General features: G+C 39.7%; 1 long non-coding RNA gene across 1 annotated transcript; it reads left to right on the top strand.

Moving 5' to 3' along the window:
* Positions 1–5,457: 5,457 nt before the first annotated feature.
* Positions 5,458–6,958, top strand: LOC122128695. The gene is made up of 3 exons (XR_006151570.1): positions 5,458–5,565; positions 6,115–6,682; positions 6,791–6,958. It is a non-coding gene; the product is annotated as an uncharacterized LOC122128695 (long non-coding RNA).
* Positions 6,959–7,500: the final 542 nt, after the last annotated feature.

The raw sequence follows: 7,500 nt of genomic DNA, 5'->3' as shown, positions 1-7,500 counted from the left end.
AGATGCTCAGTGGTCGGCTGCACAGATCAGCACAAATGCCTTCATGTGACTCCAGCTTCAGAAGACACAAGATTGAAATGGATTGATTTCATATATGAAGGCAATCTTCCTGCAAGAGTTGGCAAATATCTGTTAGTGTGCGCTAACCACTTTGAATTGGACTGTTTTATCAACCTGGGCCAATATAACGCTGGACTCGCTGGAAGGCTGATATTGAAAGGGGGGTCGATGCCATCTATCCGTCGCAGGTAGGGTTGGGTACCGAGAACCGGTACCAATATGGAACCGGTTCCAATACAACCTGTACCTACCCGGACCGAAATGCAACGCAGATTTCGGTGCTTCATTTCGGTGCCTGAGCCAATTGAACACGGTTGCTAGGCAGATTCTGTGGGGCACATGTAAAACTGCCCCAGCTCCCAATGTAAACTTTGTCCTGTGTCGCTCACGCTCATTGGTGTTTTCATAGCAACAGTCTTATCTGATAAATGCCGAAATGAAGCACCGAAATCTGCGTTGCATTTCGGTCCGGGTAGGTACCAGTTGTATTGGAACCGGTTCTGATATGACAGTGAAGAGCAGGCAAGCACAAACAAAACTAGCCATCAACCTTTTAACAGAGAAAATACCGAAAGGTAAACGGTCAAAAGTGTGGCTGTATTTCGCACAAAAAGATTCAAACATCGCGACGTGCAGAAAATGCAACAAAATAATTGCGTGAAAAGAGGGGAGAGAAGTCAACGGCAGATCAGCAACCGAAGACTGAAAAATATACGGAGATGACTAGCCTGGATACCAGACCGAACTTAGCCCCGCCCACACATTTTCTGGCACTACATTGAGGAGAAATTATCTGCGGACAGATATTGGCCGTACCAATCAAATTGTTAAGGCGGGCTTTATACGATGATGGACAGATGATCAACAGTAACGTAACCAACCACGTCACCAACACACGAGTTGAATTCGTTTTCAACAAACATGGCTGCCGCTGGAGAGCTGAAATGTATAGATTCGAGTCCATTTAGACATTTACAGTGCATTCATTTTGAAAGAGGAACAGAAAAATGCGATTAAGGCATTTGTCAATCGAAAAGATGTTTTTGCCTTCCTTCCTACGGGATCCGGTAAAAGTGTAATGTATCAGCTGCCCCTGGTCACATACTACGTTGTTCTGATTGGTTGTAGGTAACCAATTGAGCGAAGAGGCATTTTTTCTCCTGGTTCGGTTGAAACACGCCCCATAATCACAGCCCAATGGAGCGATATCAGACTCATATTATGACTAGAATTATGAGTATGACATCGTCAGGCTAGGAGATGACAGCTAAACTACCAACGGTAGTCTCTTAAAGGGGCAGTACACATTTTCTAGTACTCAGTGTGTTCAAGTAACAAGAGTAACTATAAACAAGATAGAAAAGATAGGTATAAACAAATCATAAAATGGTGAAATTTCATGAAATAAATGCAAACAAAATAATACATTTTTGACTCCAAAGGCCAATATGCTCATATTTTTGCAAAAGAAGTTTGAAGCTGTTTTTTGTATTTATTTATATTTATCTAAGTATACTATAAACAGTTTTTTACAGTTAATATAATGTTCATAGTTTGAAGTTAAAAAGTTTGAAGCTGTAGTTGGAAGCCAAGTGTTTTGTATGTATTTATATTTATAATATACTTTAAACAGTTTGATATATTGTTCAATTTGAAGAAAAAAAATTCTTTAATGTCGTCAATCGTCGCTTTGTGCTTTAAAAAAAAAAAGTAGCAGTTCAGGCACCGTTTAGGCACCGGTGTCGTTTTAAAAGTATCGGTTTAGCACCAGTATCGGAAAAAACCCAAACGATACCCATCCCTAATTGTGTACTTTCAGATACATATCTGTGTGTACAGGCCTCATCGACAGCATCGGAGAGGGTTTTCTCCTGTGCAGGTCATGCGATTAGTCAGGAAAGGTGTCGCATTTTGCCGGAGAAGGCAAATATGCTGATATTTCTACAAAAGAATTGCTGAAGTATTGAAGCTGTAGTGTGTGTACAGAGTGTGTGTGTGTGTGTGTTTTGTATTTATTTGTATTTATTTAAGTATAGTCTAAACTTTGTTAACAGTTCATATATTATTTAAGTTTTAAGTTAAAAAGTGTTTTGTATTGATTTATATATATAATCTACTTTAAACAGTTCATATATTTGGCAATAAAAAAAGCCTTTCTTAAATGTCGTCAATCGTAATTTTTATTTTTTTATTTTTTATAAAAGTATCGGTTCCAGCACCGTTTAGGCACCGGAATCGTTTTAAAAGTATTGGTTATGTACCGGTATCGGATAAAAACCAAACGATACCCATCCCTAGTCGCAGGACTGAAGAAGAGGGAAATGTAAGTATTTTTGTTTTTAAATAATTCTGGTATTTGCTTATTTTAGACATTTTGTGTGGAGGTTAGCAACGTTAGCATGTTGTGTCGTGTGTGTGTGAGGGGATGAGGGGCTAGCATGTAGTGGTTCGGGAAGAGTAGTCCCTGTATCTGTAATTTCGCGAACAATTACTTTTATGCGCTGAGTGGGTATGTACATTAGTGTATGAGGCCTGGCCTCGGAGCCGACTGGTGTATATAGCATTCGCGAATGTTTCTCTGTTGCCTGTATGAACCCTAGGCTAGCATATTGGATGTATGATTACTTGTACATTATTGCGTTTGGATGTAATTCGTGTCAGAACGTTTGCATAGTGCCTCCCGCAAACAACACGATGCCTACGTCGTGTGGATGTTTATATACTGTAGTTTGTGTCATAATTTACGTTCACATAGGTATAATAGTGCCTACCGCAAACAACATGATGCCTACTTGCACAGTAGTTCGTGTGGATGTTTATGGACTGTAGTGTAGGAATTTACTTTTCCACGTATACATACATAGTGCCTAGCTTATGTGAAATAGTTATTTTATCCAAAAAAACATTCCCCTGTGAAAAGTCTTCGTGTTGGGGTGGAGAGAGGTGCTAAGCTGGTATATATCTGTAGCAGTTAGAAGTTCGCTAGAAATGTGCATTAGCATCTTGTAGTATGTAGAAGTCAGCTGATGTACAGCAATCCTAAAGATGTGGCCAACGATTTTTGTGTGAACAGTTAGGCTAGCCTATTTTACTCTAGGCTTACTTATACAGTAGATAGTTCTTTTGGATGTCTATGGAGAGGAATTTGTGTCGAAGTATATAATGTCTTTATGAGAAATAGTTCTCTCATCCAAAAAACATTCCTTTGTGAAAATGCTTGTGTTGGGGTGGAGGTGTTAATAGTATGCCTGCATATATGATTCAAAGCAATTAGTCCTCCTATTGACACCTTTCGACACTACAATGACGGGGTCATATATGTGAAATGGGCACTTATTATTCCTGAACGACGTGATGAGCAGCTTTTTTGGGGGTAGATCATACTCAAGAACTTAGATACTCACCTGCAGTTTGTCACTGTGGTGCATTTGAGGGTTTTGTGTACAGTACAGCACAAGGTAAAAATAGTATTTCATAATGATTTCTGAGAAATTCATAGTATGCATGCATAATATGACAATATTATTTTTACCTACACTTCTGTGTTGTGGAAATTATATTAGGTGAAATGGGTTACTACATTTCTTCACGTTTTATTTGCTTTTAGTTTTATTTTGTATGCATGACAGTAGTACAAACATGAATAGCATTGCTGCTTTTGGTGTTTAGGCAAGCACACCTGTTCAGGGTGCTAGGGTACATCACATGGCCTGCCAGACGGACCCACCAAAGATGTGCACAGTTGGCACGCAGCTTTCTGTGAAAACACTGCAACCTCACTACAAAAGTACAGGTTTGTTTACCCTCAGTTACTTCATCATGTCATTGATTGTGTCTCCGTGTTAAAGTTGTAACAGCATCTCATTTTTTAATTTGTTTTGACTCCAAGGATACTGAATATCTGTTTTATTTTAGGCACACAGAAAATTGTGCCCTGCACTGATGTCGGTGTTGGAACCTCAGCTGTGGCCTTCAAAGCATCACAGCCATTCCTAAAATCGACACCAATAAAGAGGCCAAGTAAGAGACCTCGCTTGGAAGAGGACGACCCTTTTGAGGGAAGTTCAAGTATGGATTTCGGAGAGCAACAGGATTCTACCTATGATCCTAATGACTCGGTCACAGTCTTGACTGAGTCAGCAGATGTGACGTGAGTGACTCAATATTTAATCTAAACATTTTAATAATCAGATAGATTACCATCCTACACTTATTTTAGCTGTAGCAGCATGGAAGTCATTTTTTTGGGTGAAATCTTTGTCTTTTTAATAGAATGGAACCCACATATATTGTATATGAAAACTGCCTCCTGGAGCTGTTTGAGGTGTGCCCTATGTGTCGGCGGGTGACAGAGGTGCAAACAAGAAGGGTTGGGACATTCCTCTCCGTAGAACAGAAGTGCCCACACTGTCAGTTCTACAGAAAATGGAATAGTCAGCCTCTTCTTGGTAGCACTCCTGTTGGGAACATCCAACTGTCAGCTGCAGTGTATGCCACTGGTGCATCTTTCTTCAAACTGGAGAAGGTAATTGTTAATTGACTTTACCTTAATTCACAACTTAATTCACTTGTAGTAATTAATTGAACATGGAATATTATCATCTGAATTTTCTGGAGTGAAATTATATATACGTGTTCATTTGTATCTACACACAATCCCAAAAGCAGTACTAAAGAAAAGAGTCCTGTGTCTTTTTTGACCTCAGATATTCCGGGCAATGCAGTTGAGGATGTTTCAGTATGACACATTCCGAAGGCACGCCCGGATGTACATAGAGCCTGCAATCGTGCACAGCTGGAAAACAGCGCAGGATGGCATGTTGGACCAGTTATGCCAGCGACAGAAAGTAATCCTAGGTGGTGACTTGAGGGCTGACTCACCAGGTATGTAATACTGACAGTTACTTTTTCATGAAAATGTCTTTGTTTAGACAAAGGGCTACTAAGAAAACAACATATCATACAATGCCATGTGAAATGACATATAAAGTAAAATAATTACATCTATTTTTGAAGGACATTGTGCCAAGTTTGGCAGTTACACGGTGATGGACCTGACGAACAACACTATTATTGATCTTCAGCTGGTTCAGGTGAGTAACATAAACTCCAATGCGTAAACTAAACTAAGGGGGGTGGGGGGTAGGTGTGAATAACACCACAGACAGGAAGTCTGGGCTGCTCACAAAAACCTTGGCATGGTCAAAAACAGAGGGAGGAAAATAGTCATGACTACTGAAATAATGAAAACTGATTCACTGACATTGTTCGATATGTGAACAAAGTCCAGAAATAAAGCTGGTCAACCATTGCTTTATAATCAGAGCAATGAAGTCGGAGGGAGTTACCACATGGAGAAAGAGGGTCTGAAAAGGAGCCTCGCTCTCTTGCAGGCACGAGGTGTGACATTGGATAGCATTGTCACAGACCGCCACCCTCAAATCCAGAAATTCCTGAGGGAGGCCAACATCACACACTACTACGATGTTTGGCACATGGAAAAAGGTATTATTTCCTGTGTCTGTGTACCAGGTGGCTCATCAGGCTAAGAAAGTCCCTGTTCACATGTGAAAACTCTATGTTGGTTAATCTATGTATGCTTTCTCCCCACACCACTTTGTGTTCATTATCAAAGTTGTGGAGCACATCAATAATGATCACAAACTGGTGATTTCCTTATTCTATAATCAGAGCAGAAAGTTTTCATAATTGGCAATTTTGTAATAAATTAATTCACTCACTCATACAATACATTGAAGGCATGCCCTGTTTAGAACATTATTTAGACTTTATGTGGGGATCCTTTTTTTTCAATATATAACATATATTTTTATACTTAATTTCTGAGTTGTATGTGTTTTGTTTATTTATTTTGTCTGTTTTGTTATGGTTTGTTTATTTATTGTTCATCTGTAGTATGTACCCTCAATCAGGGCTTTGCTGCAAAAGAGCCCTGTGCTCAGTCAATTCTCCCTGAATAAATAATGATGATGATGATGCTGATGATGATGACAACGTGTCCGTGCACAGCTAAAATGTTATTTTTATCATTAGGACTGTCGAAGAAACTTGTCAAGATTGCCCAGAACAAAGAATGTGAGAAACTGAAGAAGTGGCTCCCCAGCATAAAAAACCACATCTACTGGACAGCCACTACATCAACATCAGGGCCAGAGAGAGTGGCAAAGTGGACCTCCCTCCTTAACCATGTCCAAGACATCCACTCCCATGGTGACCCTGTTTTCCCCCAGTGTTTGCACCCGCTACGCATTTCAAGGGACAAGAGCAAATGGTTGACAGCAGGTATGTTCACCCAATTTGCATTGTAAATGTAAGGCTTGTGTTTATATACATGTACAATATATATGTGTATATATATATATACAAACCTAATAACCAATGCCATAATCACTTTGAATCTATAGTTATGTTTTTCCCCTTTTTTTTACAGGGACACCAGCCTTCAGCAGATTAGAGAAGGTGTTGACCAACAAGAGGGTTCTGAAAGATGTGGGGAAGCTGAGCCCTCACTACCAGACCTCGTCGTTGGAGTCTTTCCACAGCGTCATTCTGCGTTTTGCGCCTAAAACGTAGTCTTTCCTTTTCTTGGAATGTTATGCAGGTAACAGTACGATAATTTTTCCAAAGAAATGTATACCTATTATGTATTATACAAATTATTATACACGCATACACACATGCTCTTATAAGTATTATTTTCTCCCCAAAGACTCTACCTGGCAGTCCTGCATTTCAATGAAAATGCTGGGCGTCCCCAAGCAACAAGTTCAGCTGGTGAGCCGCTATTTAAAGTGAACTTCCCAAAATACAAGAAGGGCGAGTGCACTGCAAAGCCGGTGAAAGCAGAGCTAACCTTCCGTGAGTCACAGCTTTATTTAAAATTCCACCAAGTCAAACAATGTACAAACAGTATGTGAAACTTAAATAACATATACATTAACTGCTGTCTTTAAATGGTCTTCATAATAAATAGAATAATATAATTACAAAATAATTATAAAAATAAAATAATAAAGACAATATAAACAATAAATAAAAACAATGTGAAAGTTTTGGATTTTTTTTTTGTATTACAGAGTATGTGGATAACCTGTTGGACCTCATCTTTCACAAGGTTTTTCAGGACCCGGCCCCATATGTGAATGAGGTGCTGAAGATCCCAATACCCGCGTATCTCTCTGCCCAGTTTGAGAAACCTGACAAGCGGGAAGTTATAGCCAGCTATGTGTCGAGGTTCAATCGAGGGCAGGTCTGAACCCCGTATACCTTCCTTGAGCATCAGGGAACACTTCGTTTCTGGAGCACAACGCAGGACCACCCTGATTCTCCGGCCCAGATAGCCCCAACACCAGCTAACAAAGCTTCTGTACGCCAAATACCTCTAACGTCTAAGCAAAGTTTACATTGTATAAGAGAATA

Source organism: Clupea harengus, chromosome 23 (assembly GCF_900700415.2).
Source record: "Clupea harengus chromosome 23, Ch_v2.0.2, whole genome shotgun sequence".
In the NCBI taxonomy this organism is placed as follows: domain Eukaryota; kingdom Metazoa; phylum Chordata; class Actinopteri; order Clupeiformes; family Clupeidae; genus Clupea; species Clupea harengus.
Note: the sequence above shows the minus strand (reverse complement) of the source record. Positions and strands in the feature narration are given on the sequence as shown.